Source organism: Eschrichtius robustus, chromosome 19, assembly GCF_028021215.1.
Source record: "Eschrichtius robustus isolate mEscRob2 chromosome 19, mEscRob2.pri, whole genome shotgun sequence".
Taxonomy (NCBI): Eukaryota; Metazoa; Chordata; class Mammalia; order Artiodactyla; family Eschrichtiidae; genus Eschrichtius; species Eschrichtius robustus.
The window spans coordinates 30,808,663-30,836,430 of record NC_090842.1 but is presented as its reverse complement, the minus strand read 5'-3'; the positions used below and the strand labels follow the sequence as shown (position 1 = coordinate 30,836,430).

The 27,768-nt window shown below is 45.3% G+C and overlaps 1 long non-coding RNA gene across 1 annotated transcript in view; it reads left to right on the top strand.

The window, feature by feature from the left end:
- LOC137753849 (uncharacterized) overlaps positions 1-27,404 on the top strand; it is a 33,446-nt gene extending 6,042 nt beyond the window's left edge. Inside the window, exons 2-4 of the long non-coding RNA XR_011071600.1 lie at positions 24,275-24,404; positions 26,571-26,820; positions 27,100-27,404. This is a non-coding gene — a long non-coding RNA (uncharacterized lncRNA). The remainder of the gene's footprint in view (positions 1-24,274; positions 24,405-26,570; positions 26,821-27,099) is intronic.
- The last annotated feature ends 364 nt before the right edge of the window (positions 27,405-27,768 follow it).

Here is a 27,768-nt window from a genome sequence, read left to right as displayed (position 1 = left end):
GAGAGGAGGCAGGGCAGGAGTGTGTGTGTGTGTTTGTGTGTGTTTGAGAGAAAGAAAGCCAAATCCTTATTTACCAAAGAAAGTCAATATAAAAAGCCTAAAATTAATCAATCAAGAGATAGCTGTACCATCATATTATGTAAGAAGTGTGGAGGTTAATGCCTGAAGAAACCTCTAAAAGAATTAAAATTGATGCTTCTGGAGAGGTGGATTGGGGAGAGCAGCGAAAAATGTTATCTTTCCATTATAAACCTTTTAGCATTATTTGACTGTTTCAGTTACGTGCCTGTATTACTTTGATAAACTTATAATAAGCTTAAAGTAAAAGAAATAACAATACAGGTATTTCACAATAGGGTAGAAGCTTCTCCCTGTCCCCAGTTACCATTCTCACTTTCTTCCTCTGAAAGAGAGCCCCAGTTTTTCACTGGACATTTGTCCATCTAGAATAAGCCCTAGGTAATCCTGGGTCCCTCGCAGCTAAATATAGCCATGTGGCTCTGGCCAACCAATTACAAACAGCGGTAGTATATACAATTTCTGAGCTGTGTCCTTAAAGGAAGTGGCCCTGTTTTGTGTCCCCTCCTACTTCTTGCTGTAGCTCCAGGATCCATGATGGTTCTGGAATGGCAGCCACCCAGTGAGGAGCAGCAAGATAGAAGGGGCCTGCTTTTCCGTCATCGCACTATGCCCTGGATTGATTATTTCCACACTTCTGGAAAGGAGGGAAACATTCATTCTCTCTTTTTATAAATTTATTTATTTATATTTTTGGCTGCATTGGGTCTTCGTTGCTGCACACGGGCTTTCTCTAGTTGTGGCGAGCGGGGGTTACTCTTCGTTGCGGTGTGCGGGCTTCTCATTGCGGTGGCTTCTCTTGTTGCAGAGCACGGGCTGTAGGTGCGCAGGCTTCAGTAGTTGTGGCGCGTGGGCTTCAGTAGTTGTGGCTCACGGGCTCTAGAGCACAGGCTCAGTAGTTGTGGCGCACAGGCCTAGTTGCTCCGCGGCATGTGGGATCTTCCCAGACCAGGGCTCAAACCTGTGTCCCCTGCATTGGCAAGTGGACTCTTAACCACTGCGCCACCAGGGAAGTCCCCCATTCTCTCTTTTTAAAAACCACTGTTATTTGGGGGCTGTTGAATGCAGATACATTTATACCTAACTAATACATTTGAATATGTCAAAAATCCTAGCAGAGGCATGCAAATTAGATTTGGGAAATACTGCCCTAGAATGCAGAAGGGAGGAGAAAGGAGAGGGTTGGGGAGGTAGCAGAGCAGGACCCTTTCTTGGGGAGCAAGGGGAGTCATGTTAGTGGAAGGACCCATGCCTTGTCATCTGGTAAGGCTTATCCAAGAATATGAAGTGGAATTCAAGGGAGCAACTGCTTATTAAGGGTCCATCAATGTGACTCACCTACGAGGTGCATTAGGCTCAGTCCTCACCCTAAAGTTGCCTGCCGTCCAGGGAATCCTGGTCGGTACCCCTCTAACTCTACTAATGATGGTGGCCGCCACTGACTGAGCCAGATAGGATAACTCCTCTCCCTGAATCCTCAGACAACATGTGATGCTAGCAGATCTAGCAACATTCCAATTTTACAGAGGAGGAAACTATAATTCCGAGAGGCCGTACAGGTCCCCAAGGTCACACAGGTAGAATCACCGTCTGGTTTAACTGCCAGACCCAAAGCAGATGATGGAGCGCTGACCCTGAGGTTCAAACAAAGGAAGAAGAGATGAAATCCTTGTTTGATGAGCAAGCTGGGGCCTAGAGGCTCTGAAAGGTGAAGTTGAAAATAGAAGGAATTCTAAGAGGTTAGGATGGTATGAACAAAGGGACGGAGGCTGGAAAACACCAGGCTGGCTTGGGAAACTGTGAGTGGATGAATGCAGCTGGAGGAGAGTATGGTGACCCCATGGGATACGCAGGATTGGGGCCAGGTCACAGAGGCCTCGAGTGCAGGCTAGAGGTGTGCTCTGGATTCTACAGGACCTGGGCGGCATGGAAAGTTGGTTTGTTTGCTTGCTTGCTTGCTTTTGTTTTTTAGTAAACCCATCCGGTGCCTGCACTGTATTTGGCTGCAATGTGGACCCTCTTCCATGAGTGTGTATTAAGGCCACCTTTCCGGTGGCCTGCTTGGCCCCGTCCCATCATGGTGTCTATACTGTTTACACTGGCTCTGGTGGCAGGAGGGCCAAGGGGACCACTGGGATGTGTGTATCTGGTCCACACAGCACTTCACTCCGTGCAGCAGGGATCCGCCTCTGGAGCAGTTTTACAGATGCGTCTTCCCTCTTCGTTGCCAGCTTCTGTCTGGGCAAAGGCTGGCCCTTGGACAGAAGCTTTAATTGCACTTAAAGAATTAAAAGATGAGCTAGGCAGAAAAGGATGGAACGGGCCCAGAGAGAGCTCCATGGTGGTGCTGCGTGTGGGGAGTGAAGCCTCTGATTGCATCTCACTAGACTTGCAGCCGGCCAGCTGCAGATGGGCAGCCTCCGATGAGGATGCCGGGAACCCGAGGATCCCCCTGGAGCCCCGAGTGTGCCCACATCCTTTAGCGCTCCCCCTGTCTTCAATATCGAAATAAAAAGGCTTAAGCATCCATCCCTGAGGAAGGGCCAGCCGCTCACCAAGAGGTCTGAGGACTCCTGAGGATGGTCCCCTCTTTCTGTCTCTCTGAAGCCCTGTGCCAAGCTGGCACCTGCCACCATGCCCCCCGCCCTGCTCAGCACCATTCCTGTCATCCTCCAAAGCGCCATTACCCCATCTGCTCTGAGAAGCAGACCCTAGTGCAGAATGACAGGGGTTGGGCCCACTCTTACCCTTTACACAGCCTGGGACACAAATAGAGGGAGGTCCACTTACTGGAAGTCCCATGACTTAAAAGTTTTAAATATTCTAAATATCAACATATTTGCAAATGTCCTACCCACATACCTTGACAAAGAGAACTTGGCAACCACCTGGAAGGAGGCTTTGAATTGAGAATCTTAGCTCCTCGGAGTTAGGTCTGCAGCTCACCTCCTTCCTCTCCCTGCCGTTGTCCCTGAACCCCCTGGGGGTTGGGGGAGGAGTGGGGGTGGGTGGGAGAGGCTCTCCCTCACTTTTCTGGACTCACGTCCGGTCTCCATCCGTCGTCTCCACACACAGCCTAGGGCTGTGGCGCACTTAGCCCTTGGGGAGCAGGTCTGAGCAGCCCTGGAAATGGGCTCGGGCATGGAAAATTCTAGGGTCCTGGGTGCCAGGAGTAGAGTCCAGACAAGTGGTTGGCATGACCTTTGGGCAAATCCAGCCCTGTTTTGGTACGGCCTGCCATGCCGAGAATGGTTCTTACATTTACATTTTTAAATGATTGAAAAAAATCACAAAAGAATAATATTTCGCGACTTGTGACAATAATGTGAAATTCAAATTTCAGTGTCCATAAATAAAGTCTTATTGGAATCCAACTATACTCATTCATGTACGCGTTATCTTTAGCTGCTTTTGCGCTTCTACAGCGGAGGTGAGTATTTGCAACTGATTTGACTGACAAAGCCTGAAATACATACTAACTGGTCCTTTACGGAGACCAAAGTTAGTGTTACTTGTGTGACTTTACTATGCAGAGTCATTAGCTCCAGAGTAGCCCAGGCAGCCTCACTTTTAACATTTAAAAAAACTGTGGTGAAATAAACATAGCAAAATTTACCATCTTGGCCACTTTTTAAGTCTACAATTCAGTAGCATTAACTACATTCATGTTGTTGTGCCAGTAACATCACCATCTGTCTCCATAGGGTCTCATCTTCTCAAACTGAAACTCTGTCCCCATTAAACAATAACTCTCTCATCCCCCTTCCCCACAGCCCCTGGTAACCACCATTCCACTTTTTGTCTCTATGAATTTAGCTACTCTAAGTACCTCAGATAAGTGGAATCACACAGTACTTGTCTCTCTGTGACCGGCTTTTTTCACTCAGCCTAACGTCCTCGAGTTTCTTCCATGTTGTATCAATAACATGTGCCAGAAGTTCCTTCCTTTCTAAGGCTGACTAATATTCCATTGTATGGATAGACCACCTTTTGTTTATCCATCCATCCACCGATAGGCACCGGATTGCTTCTACTTTTGGCTACTGTGAATAATGTTGCTGTGAACATCGGTGTACCAACACCTTCTCAGGACCCTGCTTTCAATTCTACCCCAAAGTAGAATTACTGGATCATATGTTAATTCTATGTTTAATTTTTTGAGGAAACGCCATACTGTTGTCTACAGCGCCGTTTAATATTTAACATTCCCACTTACCTCAGGCAGCCTCACTTTCCAAAACCAAAAAAAAGCTTATGGAGGTGTTGGCCTCATGAAAATGCCACCCATCTTTTAAAAAATCCTATCTCCCTAAAGCAGGAATTTTTGACCCTGGATACACATGAGAATGTATAGGGGGAGCTTTAAAAAATTACCAAGGCATGTGAGTGTGAGTGTGTGTGTGTGTGTGTGCGCGCGTGTGTTGCTGGGGAGGGCATCTTAGACCAATGGAACCGAACCCCTGGGGTTAGAGTCTGGCACAGGTTATTTGCCCAGGTTATTCCCCAAAGCAGCCCGGGTCAAGATCCACTGTCCTTGGACAACCAGCTTGCCCTGCAGCTAGCTTTTAAAATAACTCCTCTTTCCTCTTGCTACATCGTATGCCTTTCTGAGGACCCAGCTCCAGGAAGCAATAGACTTGTCCCTGGACTCGTGAGTGGTGTTGGGCATGGAAGTGGTGACACACGGCTTCCTGGTGTGATAACGGGTGTGTGGAAGACAGACGCCATCTGGAGCAGAGGACGGAGGGGCTGGGATTGGCCTGGCCACACCCTGTCCCTTCAGCACCTTCCTGCCTTCGGGGACATCTCTAGGGCCACTCTGTCCCTGGCTCCTGGCATCTCTGCCTCTGGGGGAGTACTTCTCTGCCCCTGCCACACACACACACACACACACACACACACACACACACTAAGCCTGGGGGGCGGGGCATGGGGTCATCCTCTTTATCCGCAACTATGCCCAGGTTCCAAATCTTCTTCCCTCAAGTAACATGAAAATAAGCTCCCAAGTCAGAGTCAGACAAGAGACAGGCAGAAATGACTTATTTTTTTACACTTTTCTTCTTGAATCCAAATAGCTGTTTTCTTCTGCAGTGGTGATTTCAGGAGTCCTATTCAGCTTGGTTATCTGCCTGGAAAGGCACAAATGCCAAGGGAGATTTTAAACATTGCTTTGGTGAAATATATCGAGGCAAGGAAGGCCACAATATGTGCTTAAATGATCTTGAATGATGAAGACCGGGCAGGATTTTTTTTTTTTCCCAAGAGTGGCCCTTGTAGGTTTAATTGTAAAGTATAATTACTTCAAGACATCATAATTTGTTGTGTACAATATAAATCAGTAGAACTCCATGGAATCATGTTTTTAATGTAGACCCCCAATAAAATGTTCTTTTATGACATAGCAGATGTTTCTTAATTCACTAGCGCCATGCATTGGGGTATTAAGATTATTCCTTGGCATTTTATTATGAATAACATACTTGCTCCAACATTAAGTGGGCCATTAAAGACATAAACAAGCTTTTATGCCCTGGTTTTCAACAGCTGCTGGTGGTCTACCAAGTGATAATCCAGCTTTCAGCAAATATTCTTCAGCTCTGAGAAATAAATACATTTAATAGGGCAACCCCAGGTCAGTCCACAGCTTCTGGGATCCTGGCTCAGGAAAATTTGTGAAGCAGGAAAATGAACTGAAGAGGTTTGCTTTGGGTGAGTTGTTTTGAGAGCCCCTGTTTCCTTGAGCATGCACGTGAGTGTGTGTGTGTGTGTGTGTGTGTGTGTGTGTATGTTTAAAATAAAAAACTAACAATTGTAAAAGGAAAACAAAATAAGGAGAAATGCGAGCGAAAGACGGTGCCTTGCAGAGGGTGTGTGGGCTCTTGCCTTCCTGATCGAATGGGAAGACATTTGCACAAATTCTATAACCTGTGCTTTGAAGGAAATCAGCTGAGTCGGTCTTATGCCTCGAACAAAGGGAGGTGAAGGACGGTGTAGGTCACGGTCTCATTCAGTCACTGGCATCGAATCTGAGCGGATGTGACCCCTCTGTGACAATGTTCCCAAGGTGTACAGGGAGGAGTTTCATGTCTGTAACTAGGATGGGAGCCAGATAAGCCCTCCCTCTCCCCCACCTTGGACTTCCTAAAGATAACAACTCCGGGCGGTCCAGGAGCAGAGTGAGGGAGGTGCTGAGATAGGAAATACCGAGGCCTGTATTATCGTTGGCTCACCAGTCCTGGCTTCCTGTGCCAGAGGTAGCCCCGAAGGGTGCGAAACTTTGCAGTGCTAATGTACACAACGACATCCTCCTACGAGCAGATGTTAGGAGAAGAAGAAAAAGGAGCCGGGGCAAAAACCTGATGGAAATGTGCATGAAGCCTATGTTGCCTTCTCCCGCGGCCCCCTCCCCCAACTGCAGCCCCCGGGACACTTGGGACACAGAATGAAAGAAGGGGAAAGGTGGAACTGATCTCCTGGTCTGGTCAATTCCAAATCTATTACACGATGTGTCATCAACAGGAGGTGGGAGAAAGAGTTACAATTTATGTAGCAAATCAGGTACAGTGGACCTACCTTTAATGGATGTCATTCGCGGGTATCACTATTACAATATTCTAACTTTAAAGATTCTGCCGTGGGCAGGGAATGAACACGTGGATGAAATGTTAAGCACCTTGTCCTAAAATGACTGGAGATATAGCGGAGAGTGTCTGTAGGAAGGCCTTTTGTCTTATGTGCCTTTTCTTTAAATAGGGTTTAGTAATAAATTTTCTCTTCCTTTTTTTTTTTTTTTTTGGTTGCTGAGGAGGGTTTATTTTCTTTTTGTGTTCTATTTCATTTTGTAGTTGGATGTACTATTGTTCTGGAGCTGGTGAAAAAAGGGGAGGGGAGCAGGAGGCAGGAACCACATTGTGAGTGAACTTGGCAAAAAGGAGAGTCAGGAGGTAACTTTCCTGTCCCGCACAGTATCTGAGGCTTCCAGAGCGCTTGGCCTCATCAGTTCTTCCATGGTCGCAACTAAAACATTCCTGTGCCCTGATGGAACCACGAAGGGACCCGAGGTGGGCTTTTCGTTTTTTTCACGTACACCTGATTGGAAAGTGACGTTTGATATTACTTTTCCACTATGTTAATTACAACTTGAATAGGATTTTACTGTGCCCTGGATGACATCACTTTGGAAACAACATTCAATTGGGTGGCTCGCCTTCCTCTGGATGGTTGTACCAAATAAACACGCAAGCCTTCTTTTTATAGCCAGAGCCTGTGTCTCTAAACACACACACACACACACATACACATTTCTAACCACATCAGAAAGGAAACAGGACTGCCAACTTCACAGCATTCTACATGATTTTGAATTAATATTAGTCTATTAAAAAGAGCTGTAACCAGAAGAAAAAAACTTAGCCCGATGCACACAGCAAATACATTTCACAGTTGTTTTGGACAAATGCCCTCAGTGAATATGTTTAAAGTCATGTACAACAGAAATATGTTATCACAAGTAACCATGTTTTAATAAACACTTTGTCTTTTTGTACTGCTTTCTTTTCCATCACAATAATAGAAATATCACACCATATATCACTGTAAAACACATTTCCACATAAATGCTGATAAGCACAAAATATTTTTCATCATTTACATTTTAACTGTAATAATATATGGCAGGATTAAAGCGGCATCCATCATGTGTCTAACTAACCTTGCTGTAATGAATTTTTAAATGTAATGGTTTCTGTCGCAAAGTAAAATCGTACATAATGTCTAGTGACACAGTATGCTGGTGGACGGGTGGTTTTTTAAAATGGAAATGCAACTTCATTTTTAATTAGATTTATAAACTTCCCCACCTCCACTCCCACCCAGCTCCCTGACCCCCACCCCCGGTTTCTCGTAAAGCAAGAAATACCAGAGGTGTGAATATGTGAAGTACTGCCAGACGGCTCACTCCAGTTACATAAAATCACTTGCTTGGTGGAAATTCTGTGAATTTGGCGTGTGTGTCTGTGCGTATGTTTGAGAAGAGCCAGGCACCCAATAGAAACAAAAGCTGATGAAAAACACGGTGAGGAAAGCTTTCTAGGGTGTCTGGAGGGGCTTAGATGCTGGGAGGGGTCCCCTCTTCCTGACAGTGTCCTGGGATCCGATTTGGGATGGGGTGGGGCACGAGGGGTGTGTATTGGGGGGATCTGGGTTCTCTCTCTCCCTCTCTCTCTCTCTTCCTTACTCTCCCTCTCTCTCTTCCTTTCTCTCTCTCTCTCTCTGCTTGAAATAACAAATAAGCCGACTCACCAGAGAAGAATCATTAAAAATAATTTGCACAAGCTTTCGGTTGTGTGAGCTCTTTTTTGATACAATATTTCCTTCCGTGATTATCACTGAGGACATGTTCCAGCCATATGGAAGCGAGCTGGGCTGGGAGCTTCCCCAATACCTGAGTGGTTAATTAAGAGCGGTTGCCCGGCCACAAGAAGCAGGTTTGAAATCCCTCTTCAGTCTCTGACAATGAGTAGCTTTTTTAGCAGCAGAAGTCACCAGGGACAGCCAGAAGCGAGGGTAATTATTTGAGATAACATACAGCTGAAAAGAGTGTGTGTGAGTGCAGAGGGGGGCGGGGGGAGGGGGGCCGCGATGTGCCGCTGAAAGAAGGGCAACAGTAGAGAAAAGTCTATAATAAAAAGGTCAACATCTCCTATTTTTCTGTACAGTGTCGACAGTCTGTAATGCCTTTTTAGCGTGAATGACAACGGATTCTGTCTTTTTTTTTTTTTTTCTGAAAAAAAAAAGGGGGAATATCTTATTTTGTATTCAAACTTTGCAATTGTGAGTTCAGGCCTGCCAGCTCATCTGAATAAGCTATTCTCACTTTATCAGGGTTTGCTGAACTGACTTTGATTGCATTGTTGCAAAATAACAGTAATTTTTCCATTAACCCATACAAACCCTCAGCGAGCTGGAGAACAAAGAAATATCAGAGGGATGAAAGCCGTGAGCACGGGGAGGGAAGCCAGGGGTTTCCTAAATGGCTCCAAATGCATCCGCACACACCAGCTTCTCAGGCTGGCTGAGGCCGGTCCGGGATGCTATTTGGGGCTCCCTTTGGGGTTCCTCGGGGTGTGACTCTCAGGGGGCACCTTTCACCCTCTCTGCCAAATTCTATTGTTTCCTCTGTGTTCACAGCGTCTGGGAAGCAGGGGGCTGGGTTTCCCTCCCTTCAGAGGGATGGTGTTTTATCCTTTATCTTTCTGGTGCCTAGGACCTCAGTCTACATCTAGAACTCAACTCAGAAATGCTCACAGCCCTTCAGAACCCAAGACTATCTGAACACAGAGGCACCTGCCTTTCCCTCTAGCTAGAAGCCAGCAGGCAAGGGGAAAAGCCAGTTCCTTTGGCAACTGGAACTGAGTGGAACCCCAGAACCCTCCGATCTGACATGTTCAGCATCACCTCCACTGGTTCTGGGGTGGCAGGTGCACTGGTAGATTCCTAGCTTCGATGTAGCTCTGCGAGGCTGTCGTTTTACATTCACGCATCCGCATTTGCCAGTTGTTTTAAGGCCAGGAGGAAACTGAGGGCAAGCAGGGGCTCCGCCTCTCTGGTCCATCAGCCGGGTGTCCGCGTTTGCAAGCATCCAGCACAGCTGAGGTGCGATGTTCCCGCGGAAGATCCCCAAGTCGGGCTGTGGACGGTTCAGCGGATCAACATGGAAGCAAGAGTTTCTGTTTTTGTCTTTTAAAGCTGAAATGTCGAGAAGTTAAGCTCCTCTGTGGCCTGTGGCTCTCTGCGATGGGAGCGGGCCAGGAGTTGAGGTCGACAATGGCTTTGATCTCCTGGCCTCACAAACGACCCCCGCTCAGGCAGTGGTGGTGGCGCCCCGCATCCGCGCCTTGGCTTTGTTTAGGAACTGCCCGATATGTTAATTATCTCCTTTACCTCCTCGGCATGGTACTGTCAAAGCGCACACCAGTCTTTAGAAAATAAAACTGAACACGGCGAGCCCACTGTACACTGCTCTCCTAATATCAGTTCTTGACAACGCCGGAGCTGTCAGATGAGAAGCAGCGTCCCTGGAATAAAGGTGGGCAGATGCGTGATAATGAGACAGAAGCATGCAGATGCTAATAGAACTCACCAGAACAGGCCTGCCTGAGTTAGACGGATCCAGGTAGCAGCTGCAGAGTGTCAGGTCGCCAGGATGCTACTTTCTCTTGATTCTCATTTAAGAACTGCTCCGCGCATGGCTGTCTGTCAGTGAACTTTTCCCTCTCAGGAGCTCCAACCCCTAGGTGATCAGTCACATTTCGACATAACTAGATGTCAAAAGAAGTTTAAGTTGTGTGACGAACTGTGATGGAGTCAGCGCCAGCCTCTGGCCTCCAAGGCGGTTTCTTAATATATCAGCCTGGAAACTCTGGCGCCTTTTCTGGCGTTTTGTTTTCTTATTAAAATACTGGCTAAGTCTTTGTCAATATCCATGGCAGCAACTGTGAGCTCAAGACAATATTATCCCAGGCATAATTTAATTTTAAATGTGGAATTCAGACCCAAGACGGCCAGAGAGCAAGAGGTTTGTGTTGAGCAAACAGGAGTTCTCTCCAAAAGGCCCATTTTAGCATCCGTAATTAAAACAAGAGCGTTTGGGGATTTATTGTTAGCCCCGGTTGGGATGATGGTGATCAGAAGGGAAAAGTCAGCGCTACGTGGAGAGTGTCACTGTGGGCTGTTCCTGAATCAGGGGAGTGGGAGTGAAGCTGAGAATAGTAGATTGGGGCGGATGAGAAAGTGATTCCAACCTAAGAAAGGCAGGAAACAGAAATAACCCGAGAATTGTCGTCTTGAATACCAGCAAAACTTTGAACTAGAGTAGGAACTTTATGGGGTCTTTATCGGTCTCTGTGAGCCGTGGGCTCCCCCAGAAAGTGCTTGGTGGTGAGCTGGAGGGGCGTCTGGGGGGTGGGCAGGCAGGTAAATGTGACACGTGTTGTCACATTTGCAAGGAAGCCTGCCAGCCCTGGCCCGTCCTCGTAAGGCCGGCATTTCTTGAAGCATTTAATTGGGTCTGGTCAGTTTCTTCTCTAAATATTTTCATCTTTTCCTGCCACCGTTTACCTTTCCATTGGGAAAATAAATACTGCATGGCGCTCTGCCTGCTATATTTTGCTAGAGATTTTAATCCCGATTCCTGATGAAAGGTTTACACACACACACACACACACACACACACCCTCCAACCTTGGCGTGAAGGCACCGCGGTTCATAAACTGCTTTTCTTTCTTCCCTTCAGAGAGTGAAAGGATGTGCTACGGAAACCTAATTCTGCATTGTCATAATGAAGCATTTGAAGGAATCTCAGAGAACCAGCCAGTCTCATCTGGAATGTTCTAAACCACCCCTCTGAACCTTCACCCCACACCCACTGCCACTCCCCCACCCCCCCAATATAGAAAGATTTTCACAGAGTGGCTGTTATGCCCTCATTGCTCTCACATAAAACAAAGCTTCTCCCCCTAGATCCTGGTATTTAGTTGCCTGAAGCTCATTAGTCCTTCACTGCTTTACCCTGGAGCTTTAAATTTTTAAGCAGCTAGGATTCGTCTAAGAGGTCTTAACCTTATAATTTGTAATAACTTAGAGATCACGTTTCTAAAGTGTGAGTTATTTTTTTTTTAAAAAATGCTCCTTTCCCTTCACCAGCCATTGATTTGCTTCCTCTTGCAGTCAGAATCAGCGCTATTAAATCAGGTGATGGAAAATGCTCATTTATTTCTCAGTGGTAAAACACAAGCAATTATGAGACATTTCTGAACGTGGATTGATCTTGCCTTAAATGAATGCCCACAGCATCAGAAGCAACGAGAGGGGCAGTAGAGATGAAAAAAGTGGGGAGGAGAAGGACCGGCAAGACCAAGGTCCTGGATAGGATAGAACCTTTGTCAGCTCAAACCTTAGCCACCCAAGTACTTACTGATTTTTTTACTGTGCCGGGCACTGCAATAAGAGAGGCAGCGTGGTGGAAAGCACATCGTGGTTTGGATTCAGGCGTATGAGCTGTTTAATTCTGCCCAAGTTGCTTGACCTCTCTGGGCTTCAGACCTTTTTCTCTATGAAATAGTAATAGCATCTGCCTCATAAGTTTGCTATGAACGTTAAAGGAGATAACTATAAGTAAATTACCCAACATCGTGCTGGAGACACTATAGCTAACAAGAGAAATACCAGCCTCCAGGGAGGGAGGGTACATACCTGGTTAGGACCTGGCCCCAGACCGCAAGAACTTTATGGTCTTGAGGGGGAAAGAAAGAAACCCACACAGATCGGGCTAATTATAATGTTCAAGGAGCCAACACGAGAAGATGTTTTTCCTTTTATGTCTGCTGCTTACAACAGGGCTGGGTTCCTGCTACACCGACTAAACTTTGTATAAAAATTATCTAAGGACCACCTAATGTGTGTCGATGCCACACATGTCACATGTGTCAGCCTCTCCCAGTAATGACTCTCTGACATAAACAGTAAGGAAGAAATACTACAATTACCGAGGGTGCCGGAGCCCACATGCATTTTCATGAGGGTCCTGGTGAATGGCAGCCTGGGCTCTGTAATCAGCTCCCCCTGCCAGCAGAGCTGGCCAAAGAAAGCTCTCGTCCCCCCCAAAGACAATTAAAATGAGTTAAATGAATTAAAAAGGCCCTTCCCAGTTAAAGTACAGTCAGAGGTTAGAAACAGTAGTGTTTGGATTTATGGAAACTCAGAGGCTGCCAAGCCTTAGGAATTGTGGCTCACGGGGGAGTTGTTTCCGTGGGAGCCTAAACAGCTTATGAAATTGGAGGCAATATGCATAATTTTAAATTTCTGGGCGGCCGGTTTCAATCCCCTGTTTATTTTGGCTTCTTAGGTCAATAGGAATATATTTTTACCCAAAATCAAATTGAGAGGGGGCCGGGGGGGGGGTGGTGGGCGGAGGGAGGGAGAGAGAGAGAGACTGCATTGTCACATTTATTAAAACAATGGGACAACTGAACAGGAACTTTCCTGTTTCGAGACAATGGGAAGACCAGTTCTAGAGACTGGTTAGCAGAAGGAGAAAGAATGATCCAAGCCCCATTTCACCACTCAGCAGCTGTGACTCTCTTACAAGTGGCTCAGCCACGCCGTGCCTCAGTTTCCTCATCTGCAAAATGGGCTTCATTGTTTCCACCTTGCAGAGTGGTTACCTGGATTCAGTAAGATAAGTTATATACAGTGCTTAGCAGGATGCCTGCCATGGTCAGTTATGCATATTGCTGTCCTTGTCCTCATCTCAGCAGGAAGTGAAAACCGAGGAGGTAGGAGGGAACGAGGGCCTCTGGGACCATACCCCAAACTTTCCAGAACACCGGGTGTTGAGAAGCCGTGGGGGCCACCCAAGACCATTACAGGCATCACTGCTGCTGTCCCAAACATTTCTCTTCACCTGCACGTCCAGATATGGGCGCCGGGACCCCTGCCCCATCACATCCATTTCATCAGAAATTCTATCGAGACTTCTGTCTGCAGCATAAGAAGGAAGCCTCGTGCTGTCCTCAGCCGGCCCCCCGCCCCCGCCCCCGAGTCCCCAAAGTCCCCGAGTGTGTGTGTACGCTCTTGCCTATTACATGCACAAACTCCATCAGAAAGCATTTGTCTACACCCTCTTTATTCACTTTCAAAGGGTTAAACAGCCTATTTACTGGGCTGTCAACAATCCCAGGCCCAAATGGGGAAGAAAGCCCCGTCCAGTTTTGTGCGGCCCGGAGTCTTGTCTTCGCTGGCCTGTTCTTGTCCCTGTCATGTAATATCCATGACAATCGTGTTGGGCTTTTTTTTTTTTCGGGGCTCTGTGGGGCTCAATCTGAGGGGCCACTTTAAGCCAGGAAAGGCCTTTATTTCTGTGAATTTGAAAGAGCCTTGAGAAGGTCCTTCCCCTCAGAACCCTCTTCAGCAGGTCACCGCGGTTTCAAAAGGATTTAAATGCGGAGGCTGCGATCAGTACTTCCATCACGTTCTAATAGACTGACATGAGCATTTGTGCCTGAAAGACAGGGGGAAAAGTGATGCAGATTTTCCCTAAATTGGACTGACGCACAAAGCAGGGAGAGCAGTTGAGTGACGTGGTAACCCCTCACACCCTCTTTTACACTTCTAACCAGCGCTGCACAAAGAGAGCCGTGGGAAGTTGCCCAGGAGCCCGGCCGGGCCATTTCCATGGGCCATATGGAAATTTTGTTTTGTGTACAGAGAAAGTGTCTGATAACAGTGACCTTAACTGCCATATGTGGGCAGTGAATAGGCCAGAGGAAAACCACTCCACAATCTGACCCTCGACATATGGACCAGCCGCCCAAGGAGATTTCATTGCCATCTCGTTGGCAACCCCGGGGGATTTCATTAGATTTGTTAATGAATTGCTCTATTGACTTATATCTGAGCTTGCCTCATTAGAGGAGAAGAACACAATTTTTATCTATGTTTTCGTGAAGGGGACCAGAGCGTTCCCTCCTTTGTGGGGCGGTGGGTAATCTGCAGGGCTGTCATCGGCTTTGAACTAATTTATTGTGTCAGTTTAAGGAGGCCCTTCCGCGCTTGTTGAGGCTGGAGCCCCACTCCAAGCCTCTTCAAATCAGTGTTTTCCTTGTGAGCGGGATGTTTCCTTGGCTCCTGCTTGGTTTACAAATAGCCAAACATGACGTGGTCCTGATGCCATGTGTTGTCGGGGTGCCAGCAGCAAGCGGCGTCACCTGCCAAGAAGGGGCTTTTCTAGGCAGCGACACACTGTGCGCGGAGGCTGCCCATCCACTTTCCCGACTCACCACCAGCGCCTTTATACATCCTCGAAGGAACTTCACGTTGGGACACCTCTGTGCATAGCACACCCCCCTTCTGCCCTGCCAACTTTGGAATCATACGACTCTCCCCACATCCAAGCCCTATTAGTGATGGCTCGATTGTTTGGGCTTCTCAACGTGGGAAAGCTTGGGTTTGAAAGCAATAAGAGCTATCAATTAACATACTTTTAGGGGTAAACCCATAAAGAACCCATTATGGCTAATAGCGAGTGTGGAATCATGAGGAATTAGCAAAATGAGATTCAATAAAATGGAAACCATAAAGATAAGCTTCCGAAGATTGGATCTGGCTTTCTGAGCTTAAGTCTCAAATAAACAAATGAACGATACCCACCGAAGCCTCCCTTTGGTTCCTCTTTTGGTTCCTCTTTCCAAGGATAGGGAGAACTTTCCAAGTTGGAGCTATGAAGAAAGTTGGTCAGCCCTGCAACTCAGACGTGGTTTATTCCACAGGGGAGGAAGGGAGGAAGAAGACAGGTAAATTCTTAGAATGCACACAAGTTGGGCTCAGTGCTACCTGTATGAGCCCCCATAATAGGATGTGGCACAAAAGTCCCCAGGACTGTGCATTGGCCACTCTGGCACTTACTCTTGGCACATGGAAAAGCCAAAAAGTTGGATGAAGCAGAAAACGTCCTATTGATGTCACAGTGGAAATCTGGGACTCACAGAGGTCCTGCAGCAGAGATGTTACAAATGAGGGCATATCTCCGTGAAGGGGCACTGTGAAGTGTGGTCGGGATCCCTGTCCATCCTTGACTGCATCTGAAGATGGAAACTCGGCTCTCCCGTGTAGTGCTGCCCTCTTCCAGTGTCCCGCAGCAGTGCTCCTCAGTAGCATGTTGGCTGTTGGTACCCAAGGAAGGCTCAAAGAAAGAGGAACCCCCTGCATTGGGAGAGAAGGTTTCACAACACTAGTTCTGGGCAAGAGAGTGTCCTTGGAATGGGGGGGGGGGCGCGGGCTGTAAGAACTGAAAATATCTATATATGAGAATTGGGTCTGGGGGGTTGTAAGGAAGTTATATAAGCTGTAATAGTTTAAGGAGGTACTTGGGTAGATTTTACCAAGCATACTGTTTTTATCAAGACAGGTCCATTCGGTTGTTTGCCTTGAGTTCATTCATGCTTGATGTTGACCGTTGCCTTTACAATGGAAATACCACTTGGTTGGGTATAAAATTTACCCTCTCTTTCAGAACTTCATAGATGTTGTTCCACTGTCTTTTTTTTTCTTTTTCTTTTTAAAGTTTTAATTAAGTAATTAATTTATTTATTTATTTATGGCTGTGTTGGGTCTTCGTTTCTGTGCGAGGGCTTTCTCTAGTTGTGGCAAGTGGGGGCCACTCTTCATCGTGGTGCGTGGGCCTCTCATTATGGCGGCCTCTCTCGTTGCGGAGCACAGGCTCCAGACGCGCAGGCTCAGTAGTTGTGGCTCACGGGCCCAGTTGCTCTGTGGCATGTGGGATCTTCCCAGACCAGGGCTCGAACCCGTGTCCCCTGCATTGGCAGGCGGATTCTCAACCACTGCGCCACCAGGGAAGCCCATCCACTGTCTTTTGACACTGAATGTCACACTAGTTCTTTACCATTTGCTCCTTGGTTGGTTGCATTTCGTCATTGAACAGTTTTATTTTTTTAACAAAATTTTAAAAAGGATAGGGGTGCTATATTTTGTGTTCGAAAATATCTCCCTCTTGCTTTAATACTGGCATGACAGCCTGACTGGTATAATTTACTTAGGTCACCTGCTCTTGTCCTCAGAACTCTGTAGATGTTCCCCAGTCACCTTTTCAGCAGCAAACACTCCTCAGTGGGATGACTTCTCAACTGCCAGAGCCTTGATGCGGTTTCTGGGTGCCTGAAGAAATATTTCTTTCCTCTTGAAGTCTAAGAACTTGACCAGGAAATGTCTCCCTGTCTGTCACCCTCCATCAGTATTTCCTGGAACCCAATATTTCCAGGCGTACCCTTGTGAACTAGATTCAGTTCTTTCTTCATTTCAAGGAAATTCGGTGCTATTATATCTTTGAATTGTTTTTGGTTCTGTTTGTGGGATTATCTACTTCAGGGTCACTAATTTTCTTTATCTTGCAAAGATCCAATAGGCTTTTAATCCACTAATGACTAACGTCCCTTATCAGTATATTATCTCCCCCGTACCCTCAGACTATAAGGACCTCAAAGAAAGAAAAGCATTTTATTTATCTCTGTTTCCTCTGAGCCCAGTACATAATAGGTGCTTAGCGAGCAACTATGGAATTAACTTGCACGTGACCTTGTCGGTTAGGGTTTAAACTTTATTTTTGAGAGAAGTTGCGAGTCATCGAAGGATAGTCGTAGTTGACGTGACCTCACGTAGCTTCAAAGTGAGGTGGGCTGGAGGGTGAAGAAGATGCTCGCAGTGAATGGTGGTGGCCAGAGATGCTGGTTTAGTAGGAAAAGCAGATGTGGTAGATAAACACGAGTATTTTGGACTCTCCCAAGGAGAACAGTCAGACTGGCGCCTCTGCTCAGAGGGCAGGTAGCTAATGGAAATGCACTGGGCTTTGGTGCCAGGACCCTTTCCTTTTAGGATTTTTTCTTCTTAGATGTGTAATTATCAGTTGATCTCCAACACCAAACTTGCCCCAAAGGTTGGCACGTTAAATTTTAAAAGTATATTTTTTGCACCCATCAGAGTCCCGGCAGGAAAGGGATGGCACATCCAAAGGGCTTGTTTGAAGAGATTTTGGTGATGACATTCTGTACAGAGGTGTGGGCAGGGCTATGGGGACCCCAAGGGATGCAGAGGTACCAGCGGGAAGGTGCTAGCTCCCTTTAGCTTAAAGGAGCAAGGGCAGAGAATGATGCTACGGGGCTTGGTGAGAGCTGTGACCATGGAAGAGGGTCTCCACCGAGGTGCTGCACCTGTGGGCGGAGACCCGCACCCTGTGACCCCAGCGCTGACCAGAAATCAGTGAGGCCGAGGCCGAGAAGGATGTGTCTCTTCCCTTCCTCCCTCTTCTCTCCTCCTCATCCTGCCCACGGGAAACCAGAGGTGAGAGAGCTGGAGTGATGCAATCATTCTTAGAGGTCAGCCCCCCAGGTCCAGAGCAGGGTGGAGAAGGGGCAGGGTGTGTATCTGCAGGGTCCCGATCTACCTCCATGGAGACAACCTCCCTCATGATAAAAATAAACCAAACAGTAAAATCAAATGAAATTCCATGTTCTCCTATCGTATTGGCAGGGATGAAAATGAAAAGAAATTGTGTGGGGGAGGGGGAGTGGAGAAAGAGCCTCCCTTGCGCATTGTTGGTGGGAGGGTAGCTTGGAACAGCCTCTGGAGAGGGCAATTTGACAGCATCTACCAAAATCACAAGTGCATATGCCCTTTGATGGAGAAATCCCTCTTCCAGGAATCCATCCATAGATATATTCAAACACGCACACAATGCTGTGTACATACTCATTACCATAGTGTTGGCAATAGCAGAACGTTGGCAAAAAAACTAAATGCTCATCAGTAGAAGACTGGTCCAATAAATTGTGGTCCAACCACACCGTGGAATACTATGCAGCCATGAAAAAGAATAAGTAGGCTCTTTCTGTAATAATTTATTGTTAAGTGAGAAAAGCAAGATGTTATCATTTGTACTAAAGGGCAGGGGGAGATGGAGATAGAGCTACATGATCTCTTTTGGACCATGGATATGCAAGAAATTAAGGACATGGGTTCGGTCTTGTGGGTGGTCGGGGTGGGTGCAGCAGGGAGGTTTTCACTGCGAGACGTTTGGGATTTTGTGCAATAAGAATAGGTTTTGCCTATTCAAAGAAATGCATGAAGTCGATATTTTTTACAAACCCTATTTAAAAGCTCAGACTTGATCACCACAGTGGAAAATTATCTTAAAAACTGGGTGTGCAAAGTAAAGGAGCCCAGGGTGCTAGGCTTCCAGACTCCCGAAGCATCTGCTGTAGCTTTCAGGAGCGATGTTGCTCGTCATGTAAGCCCCCACCTGAGGCCCTGCCCAGGGTGTCGGGGTCTGTGAATCAGTGAAATAATGGAAAAGGCCAGATCACTATCTCCTAGCAGCTTTCTGGCTTAAAGTAGAATAGAAACAGTTGACTACTCCCCAGCCCACCCCAATGACACCCCGAGGATGTGCGCCATTGGTAAGGGGAGGTGGCCAAGGGGGGAAGAAACTCCAGGGGCTGCTCTTGGGACTGGGCTCCTGTCCTGTGTCCCCTTCATGCTCATCTGCCTCACCCTCTCCACCGAGTGGCAGCCTCTGACCTATTTGATTCTGACATGTCCCAAGAGCAACTACTTACATTGCGAGAGCTTCCATCTCTCCCCTCTGTTGACCTGCAGGCTGCAATCTCCTTATCTCTGGACGAGGAAGGAGTGATAATACATGTCATCGTGGTAGCAAACATGAGAATACTTGTCTTTTGCTTATTTCATATCCACTTTTATCACAGTCCTCCAGCTCCTGCCTCTCTACACCCGTGTCCTCTTGCCAGGAGCTCTCCCACTCTTGCTGGAGAACAGAAGCCAACACACCCTAGGGCCAACACCAGTGCAACACGATGGGCAAGATGGAATAAGCAAAATTGGGGTGCTTTCTCCGCTCTGGCCACACTGGCCTCCTTGCTGTCCCGTGATCCCACAAAGCATACTTCCGCTGTGGGGCCTTGGTCCTGGTCATTGCCTCTGCTTGGGACATTCTTCCCTTGGAGAATACGGTACCTTTCCCCGCCTCCCCCAGGCTTCTGCTTAAATCACCCTCTCCGTGACGGCTTCCCTGATCACGCTAGAATGGCAACGCCCCCATCCCCATCCCATGCTGGCTTTACGTTTCTCCAAATATCTGATCACCTTCTAACATGGAATATATTTTACTTATTTATTTGATAAATTGTACATTATCTAGAAGGTGAATCACATAACTGCAGGGATTTCTTCTCTTTTTTTTTTTTTTTTTTTCTGTTTTGTTTGCTAATGAGCCCTTGGCCCCTCTGAGTGCCTGGCACATTTCAATATTCAGTATTTACTGAATGACTAAATAGATGAATTGTAGCCCTTGATCTGACTATTTTTTGTCTGTTTATGTCTGTTTCTCACCCACTGGGCTGAGGGCTCCTTCTGCTGTTGTCACCCCAGCACCTGCCACCATGCCTGCCGATGCTCAGGAAATGTGTGTTTGAATGAATGAATCAATGATGGGCTCTTTATTCCACCATCTCAATCCCAGATGATTTTCGTTCTGAGGATACAGGACTGACATCAGCCACGCTCAAACACAGCAAAGGTTATTTAGGGTCCTTTGCTGACACTTCCTCTATTTGATTCTCCTACTTTTAGTTTGTCAGACACATTTTGGTTCAAGCTGTGTGGAGGAGATGATGAACACGGTTCTAGGAGCTGGGGAATTGTGGGCAGCGCCTGGATGAAGGAATAGGATCTGGAAAGCTGACCTCAGGGAACTATCTCTTTGCTTTCCAAGTGTGAAGTTTAGTTTCCCTTTGAGAAAAGCAGTTGCTATGATGGATCTTGTTCATATGAGAAAGAGAAGCCCCCATTTGTTGATTGTGGACCTTTGGTCTGGAACAGCGTGAGGCACTTACATACATTAATTTAAACTTCATGGCAACACCATGAGATGGGGATTTCTTTTTTGTACTCTGTTTGCAGAAAAGGCAACTGAGCATTACAGAGATAGAGTTAACTTGTTCAAGGCCCTGGAACTAGACAAAGGGGGAACTGGGATTTAAATCCAAGCTTGATAATCTCTAAATCTTCTGCTTCATCTAAAATGCCTCTCTGCCATCATCCTGCCAAGAGTAACGCATTGAGTGGGTTTGTCGTAGAGTGATAGTCTAGTGATAGCTAGCTGCTGTAACATACAACCTCCCAGACTTCAATGATGCAACAATTGTTTGTTTCTTATTCATGACACAGTCCCCAAAAGGCCTGCTCTGTGTGTATGTGTGTGGCGGGGGGCGGGTGGTGGTGGTGGTGGTGTATGCCTGCACTCTGCTCCATATGGTCATTCAAGGATTCAGGCTCTTTCCATCTAATGGTTCCTCATCCCTTAGGGAGTCCTCTTCCACTGGAGTCTCTTCATGTATCCAGCAAGTGGGGAGGACCAAGAATGAGCAGAGCTGATAGCACGTGGCAGGCTTTTACGAGCCAGGCCTGGCAGTGGTGTACCTCCCTTCTGATCACTTTCCTTTGGTCAGCGCTCATCCCATAGAGGTAGCTAACTGCAAAGGAGACTGGGAAATGCAGTCTAACTGTGTGCCCAGGTGGAAAAAATTGTGGGATTGGATGAACACAAAATAACCTCTGCCACAGGAGAGAACGTAGGGAGTGTTCCAGAACTGAGTTATATAGCCAGGTTTTAGTTTCCATGTTATTAAAAATAAAGGCAGAGGTATAAGTCAGCCAGAGTAGCAGATAATTAAACAACCATTTGCACAGTAGAATCTCACCTGATCAGAATTCTCTGTTAATGTGCTATTTTAGTTAACATGATATTTTAGTTAAATGAGGGCTGGCCAAAACATCTTTTGGTTTCTTATTGCTGAAAATCTTTCCAAGATGTGGTGTTTCACGTTCCTGCCTCAGGAAGTTCAGTGTGGTAAATTCAGCGAATATTTTCTCAGTGAGTGAGGCTCTCCCAGGGCTGCTGGGTTGCCATTCTGAATAAACATCAGTTTTCATGATATACTAGCTTGGGTGTGAAAGGGAGAGCTGACCTGAATCGGCAGTAATCGGAAAATGTCTTCTTTGATTTGATTGTTTTTTTCATTTTTCTGGTTATAAAAATCATTCACAGTCATTGTAGAAATGCTGGAAAATACAGAAAAGTAGAAATTACAAAACAAAGTAACTTCTAACTTTTACAAGCTAGAAATAGCCACTGTTAACATTTTAATTATATTTGCTTCATTTTTCTCCCTCCCTTTCTTTCTCCTTCTGTCCCTCTTGTATATTTACAGAATTAATAGTATAAATGTAGTTTCATATCTTGCAACGTGTCTTGTTATTAATTATATGATAATTTTACTGTATCATTAATACAGCTTTGGAAATATCATTTTATACTCAATAATTATAACATTCCACTATGGACAACCATGATAGTCCCAGATCTTTCTCTGCAGTTAAGCTAGCCTTTTTTTCATTCACTATTACAAATAACACAGCAATAAATACATCTATACATAAATCTGTATTTGATTGTTCGATTTTTTTTAGGATAAATTTCTAGAAGTGGCATTACCAGGCCAGTGGGCATAAATATATTATGCTTGGTACCCTGACAAACATGGAAGATATTTTAATTTTTATTCATTTGCCACGTGAAAAAATGGGTTTTATCGATTTTAATTTACATTTTTTCATTACCAAAATGACTTTTTATGTTTATTAGCCATTTGCATTCTCTGTACCTAATCTATTCCTGTCCTTTGACTATATTTTCTATTAACTCTTGATATTTTTTACTGATTTTTTATGACCTGTTTACTCACTAAGGATAATAATATCTTCGTCATTCTTACGGAAAATATTTTCCCATTTGTTTTAAAATTACTGTTATCAGCTTATTAATTTGTCATTTATCTATTTTTCCTCTCCAACGAATAGTGAAGGGACAAGTTTCTGGTTAATTAAGAATTCTAATTAGTTGACTTCTGGTTGATTAAACAATCAAGATTTGGGGGTGGGGTTAACTTGGGGACATGTTGCAAAGTTGTATTACATTTGCAAATGAAATAATGAAGCTGAAAGGGAATTTGATTTGGTTTCCTCTCCCCTATCCTGTTCCGTGGCCATTGACAACTCCCTCCATACTGTGGGCAGAGTTGTTTCTTAGGACTGAACATAAGGTAAATAGAAGGCATTGAGATCTCAGCAGAGCTATAATTAACCCTTTTTGATGATGTCAGTAAAAAATCACCAGGAATTTCTGGGAAAGCTAGTAGAGCTTAAATAGATATGCAGCCCCCCTCAAAAACAAAACAAAACAAACAAACAAAACCCTTGTTAAGTAGAAACAGACATATTTACAAAACATCAGTCTCTTGACCAAAATTCCTAAGGCCCATCCTCAGATAGGTTTTGCAGGCATAACTTTCAGATACATACTTTTCAACTGAGAGCTCCTGAAGACAATATAACATTACCCAGTGTGTAATAAAGTATATTAAATGGAACACTAGCTTCTTAGGCTATATTAATTAGGGGGTTCAGAAGCAAATACACTTGAGAGTTGCAAGGTTAAACAGAATTTAACAGGTTTCTTTATTGCAGGACTTATCAGAGCTTTTGATAGGCTAATATGCCTATGAATCTCTAAGACAAGATATTCGGCATTCCCACATTTATTTGACCATAGAGACCCCTTTTAAGGAATACCCTTTGATAATAGACTTAAGCAGAACAGCCTTTGAAAAATTCTACCTTAACCTAAACCACTGATTCTAATTGTGTGCATCTCCTCCAACCAGCTGATGGCGGATATATTTGGTGGCATAAATAAGTAATTAAGTAGATAAATTAAGTGCTCATTAGTTGTCAAAATCTTTTTCTACTTATTATCCCATCTAATTTTCACAACAACTCTGTTAGATAGACATTATCATTAATGAGGCTATGGGGCTAGTGCCTGAGAGGTCTAGGATTGAATCCTGATTTCACTATAACCTGTGTGACCATAAGCAACTTACTTAACCTCTCTGTACCTCAGCTTCCCAATTTGCATAGTTCAGATAATAATAGCACCTCCCTCATAGAGCTACAATGAGTATTAAAGGAACTTACATTTGTAGCACACTTAGAACACTATATAGCATATCTTATGCATTCAATTCACTTTAGCTATTTTTATTCCCATATTACAGCTGGGTACACTGAGGCTCAGAGTGGTTAAGTAACCTGAATAATAACGTAATGACAATAAAAGGAAAACGTTGGCTTTGAACACAGCTGGTCTGACTTTAGAATCTTTTTCTTAAACGTTATACTCATTATGTTATGTTTCTGTGAAGAGCTTGGCATCTACATACATCTATCCATATAGTCTGTATAAATGCTAGCCGTGTCTTGTTCAGTGGCTTAGGGATGGACCAGCTACTCAACAAAATTCTTGCTTCCTCTTCTATAGACTAAAGTTCTTGAAGTGAGGCAGCTGCCATGCCTGGATCTAAAGGGCCCAGAACTCCTTGCGACTGGCTGTGGTTATGTGACTAGTTCTCACCAATTGAGTGCATCACTTCTGAGATGGGGTTTTCAATAAATGAGTGCCCTCTTCCTTCTCTCTTTCTGCATTTAGCAAATGGATACAGATTACTATGAGCCCCCAAGGGATGGTGGAATTTCAAGATGGAAGAAGCCTTGGTCTCTAAATCACTACTTGGAGGAAAGACTCTCTCTGACCAGGTTCACGGGCACTTGACTAATAGGTGAGCCCCAAATAAACATCTGTTGTGTTAAATCATTGAAATGCAGGGGTTTAATTGTTATAGCAGCTAGCATACACACGTCCATTTACTAGTGCACAGCCAGTACAGACTTGAGTATTCTTTTCAAATCGTTTTCCATACTCCTCTGGACAAACTCAGAGAGCCCCATTAGTTCTCTTGAAATTATAGCCTAGTTGGATCATTTTGTAATAGTTCTGTGTCAGACCCAAAATGCAGAGGCTGACAGGGCTGAGCTTGGGGGTGGGCCTGGAGGGGCTGGCTAACAAATGACCTTGCCTTTGGGAAACCTCTGGACAGAAGAGAGAAAGCAGGGGAGGAGGAGGGCACCAGGCTAGCAGGCATTTGGAGATGCTTCTGCTGCCTTTTGATGGCATTGAGCACATTTTGAATTTGTCATCCAATGTTTACTACCAGAGTAATGAAGAGTGTTAATAAGGAAAGGGACACCAAACAGCCCAGCGTAAAAGCCAACGGTGGCCATAAAGCTGCATTTGCCATTTATGGTGTTTCCATTGTTGGAAGAAACACTTTTCCTGTACAAAAGATATAACTATATATCTTCTGATTTTATGGGCTGCAGATTACGCTAATTATCATAAAAAATTACTACCGCTAATAAAAATTCTATTATAAGTTACTTATGGTAATCTCCAGGGTACTACACGTAGCCAAGAAAAGGTTGTAAGTACATTGCACTGCAGGGAGAGTTTGTTTCTAAAAAATCCTGAAACACTAGCTGCGTCTTTTAACACCTTACCAGCGTGCCAATCCCTTTGCTTCTTCTCTCACCTCCTCCCCAGTTTTTGGTCAAAGGTCTCCTTGTTGTTTTCATTTTGCAGGATGTGGTTTGAGCCTAGAATAATGACCCATCTTGGACGCAAATGACGCAAATGAACTTTCAGAGTTACAAATGTCTGGGTGGATTTGTCCTCCCCTGGGGCCTCCAGCATGTCAATGAAAGGATGTAATAGAAGGGAAGACTTGACAATCCCCGCCCAAAGGGAAACGTGCTTAGCAAAATTGGTGGAAGCTACTGGGTGTTCATGCGAAACACAATGCTTAGTTTTTTGTTTGACAAGACAACAATTGGTATTTTCCCTTTTATAACTACTATTTTTTTTGGAATTGTCAGCCGTGAGGGTCGATGACTCTTCAATGACCTTAAAAACTCTTGCCAATGATACCAATTCTAACTGGTCATTTCACTACCCACCCCCTCCTTAATTCCTCTGCCTTTGAATTAAATATCAAAATAAGACGCCCTTTCGCCCTCCTGGAATGACGAAGCAGTAAATAACCTCAAAGTCCAAGGAGTTAAGCTAAAGTTGGACCCGTGGTCGTCCTCCCAAACAGGGCTTCAATTGCTTCTGCGAAGGGTGAATCAACATTGTAATGAATGGGCCTAGAAAATGAAATAGCCTATTTGAGTTGCTTTAAAATAAGCAACTTATTTTGGCAATGACTTGTGGCACATTAATTGCTATCAGTAAGGGGAAAAATATGTCTTGGAGCGCTCCTGGCGCATTTCTAAGAGACTCTTTGGAGCTGGGTTGGCTACACGGAAGGCTCTGAGTGAGGATTCCTGTGGTCAGCTAGGCCGTCGGGGTGGGTGCAGAGGGCTTCTTAGTCAGGGTGCTCCAAATAGCCTTTCACCACAGCCTGACCTCCTGATGGGGAGTGGCGTGGGCCAGTGGGTAAAAATCATTACACATTGAGATTTCATCCCAGATTAACTTGTTTAGATTTTAATAAATGGAAAAAGGAGACTGATGGAGAGTTTGCTCTTTCCCTGCTTCTTCTGACCATCTTGGGCTTGTTTCTAATTTGAGAAAAAGGAGATTTGTTTAGCAGAAAACCGTGTAGGGTCTTTCTGCTCCACTAGAACGCAGATCTCCTGAGGACAGGGGTTTTGTATTGTTCCTTAATGCATCTTGAATAAGCAGAATAGCACTGAGACAAGGTGTGTGTTTAATCCACACTGTCAAAGGAATGAATCAGTGAAGACCTTGTCAGGAAAAACTGAAAATAGAAATAGACAGAGATTACTGGGTATCCTCTCTCGCACACTCTTTCAGGTTATTTGATCCTATAGAGTCGTACACTTTCATTTCTTCCAGCTAGTTTACATACCAGCTTTATTCGCAGATTCAGGATCCTGGAGGGGCAGACGTAGCTGCTCGAGATTTGATGGCCAAGCCTCACAGGAACAGAGCCAAAGGAAAATTCTCTTTGCCCGTGAAGATGGATATTCAGTTCCAGCCGGGCTTGGAAGAGGAGTTCGACGGCCCCACCCCTCTGACAGCTAGCCCAACTCATGGAAAAGGAATGTACGTTGGCATTGGCAACACTTGGATCTGAACTTCTTCCTTGCCGTTTACTGCCTCTGTGACCTTGGGTGAGTTACTCAGCTTCTTTGAGGGTCAGATTCTTCATCTCTAAAATAGGACGAATATACCTACTTCCTAGCACAGTGTCAAACAGAATGGAATCCCTAATAAACCTTGCCTTTTCTTCTCTGTTAAAAAGCACTCCACTCACTTCCTGCCATCATTCTGCCTAGGGTAGTGTACCTCACCCCAGCCCAGGTTCATGACCATCCCAAGCCACACCTTGACGTTCAGTTAGCTTTCTACGTTTCGGGTACCTCATTTACAAATTATATTTCTGCTTTCAGAGCTCGGTGTGGCCAGGACAAGTGCAGTGTAGACGCCGAAGGGAGGCGAAATGAACAACAGCCCTGCACACGTGTTACGTGACAACACGGAGGTTAACAGAATGCGTCCAAAGTCAGAAACACCGGGTTCTTATACCAGGTTACCCTCCTTCGAGTTGAATGCCTTCACCTAAGTGACATCATTTCTGAGAGTCCCAGTTTTGTCATCTGCAAAGTGGGGATTGCAGGGGAATCAACTTTCAACTTTTAAAAGTTATCCATGCAACATGACTGGCACTTAACAGCTGGGCAGTAGTGGCAGCTAAAAAGGAAAATGAGCACAATAAAAAAAAATCCTCTTTGGAATTTGGCAATGAGAGAGCACCAGTGCCGTTTCTTCCTCTCTCGTCCTCCACTCCTCATTTTTTCTTGGAAGTTAAAGAAGTGAGATGTCAGCCTGGCAAAGCGAGTGCTCTTGGTAGCAGCATCTGGGTCCCCGCTGAGCTTCCCAGCATTTATGTGGGGAGCTGTTTCAAGGCCTGTCAGGAAGTCAGGCTACTAATGAGGTGTGGGGTTCTGAGATGTCATTTCTGGCAGCTCAGCTTTGATTTGGAGTGAATCGAAAGCAATTTCATCACCTTAGGGTGAGCAAGCACCTGAACAAACCCCTTGTTTCAGTTAGCCATTGCT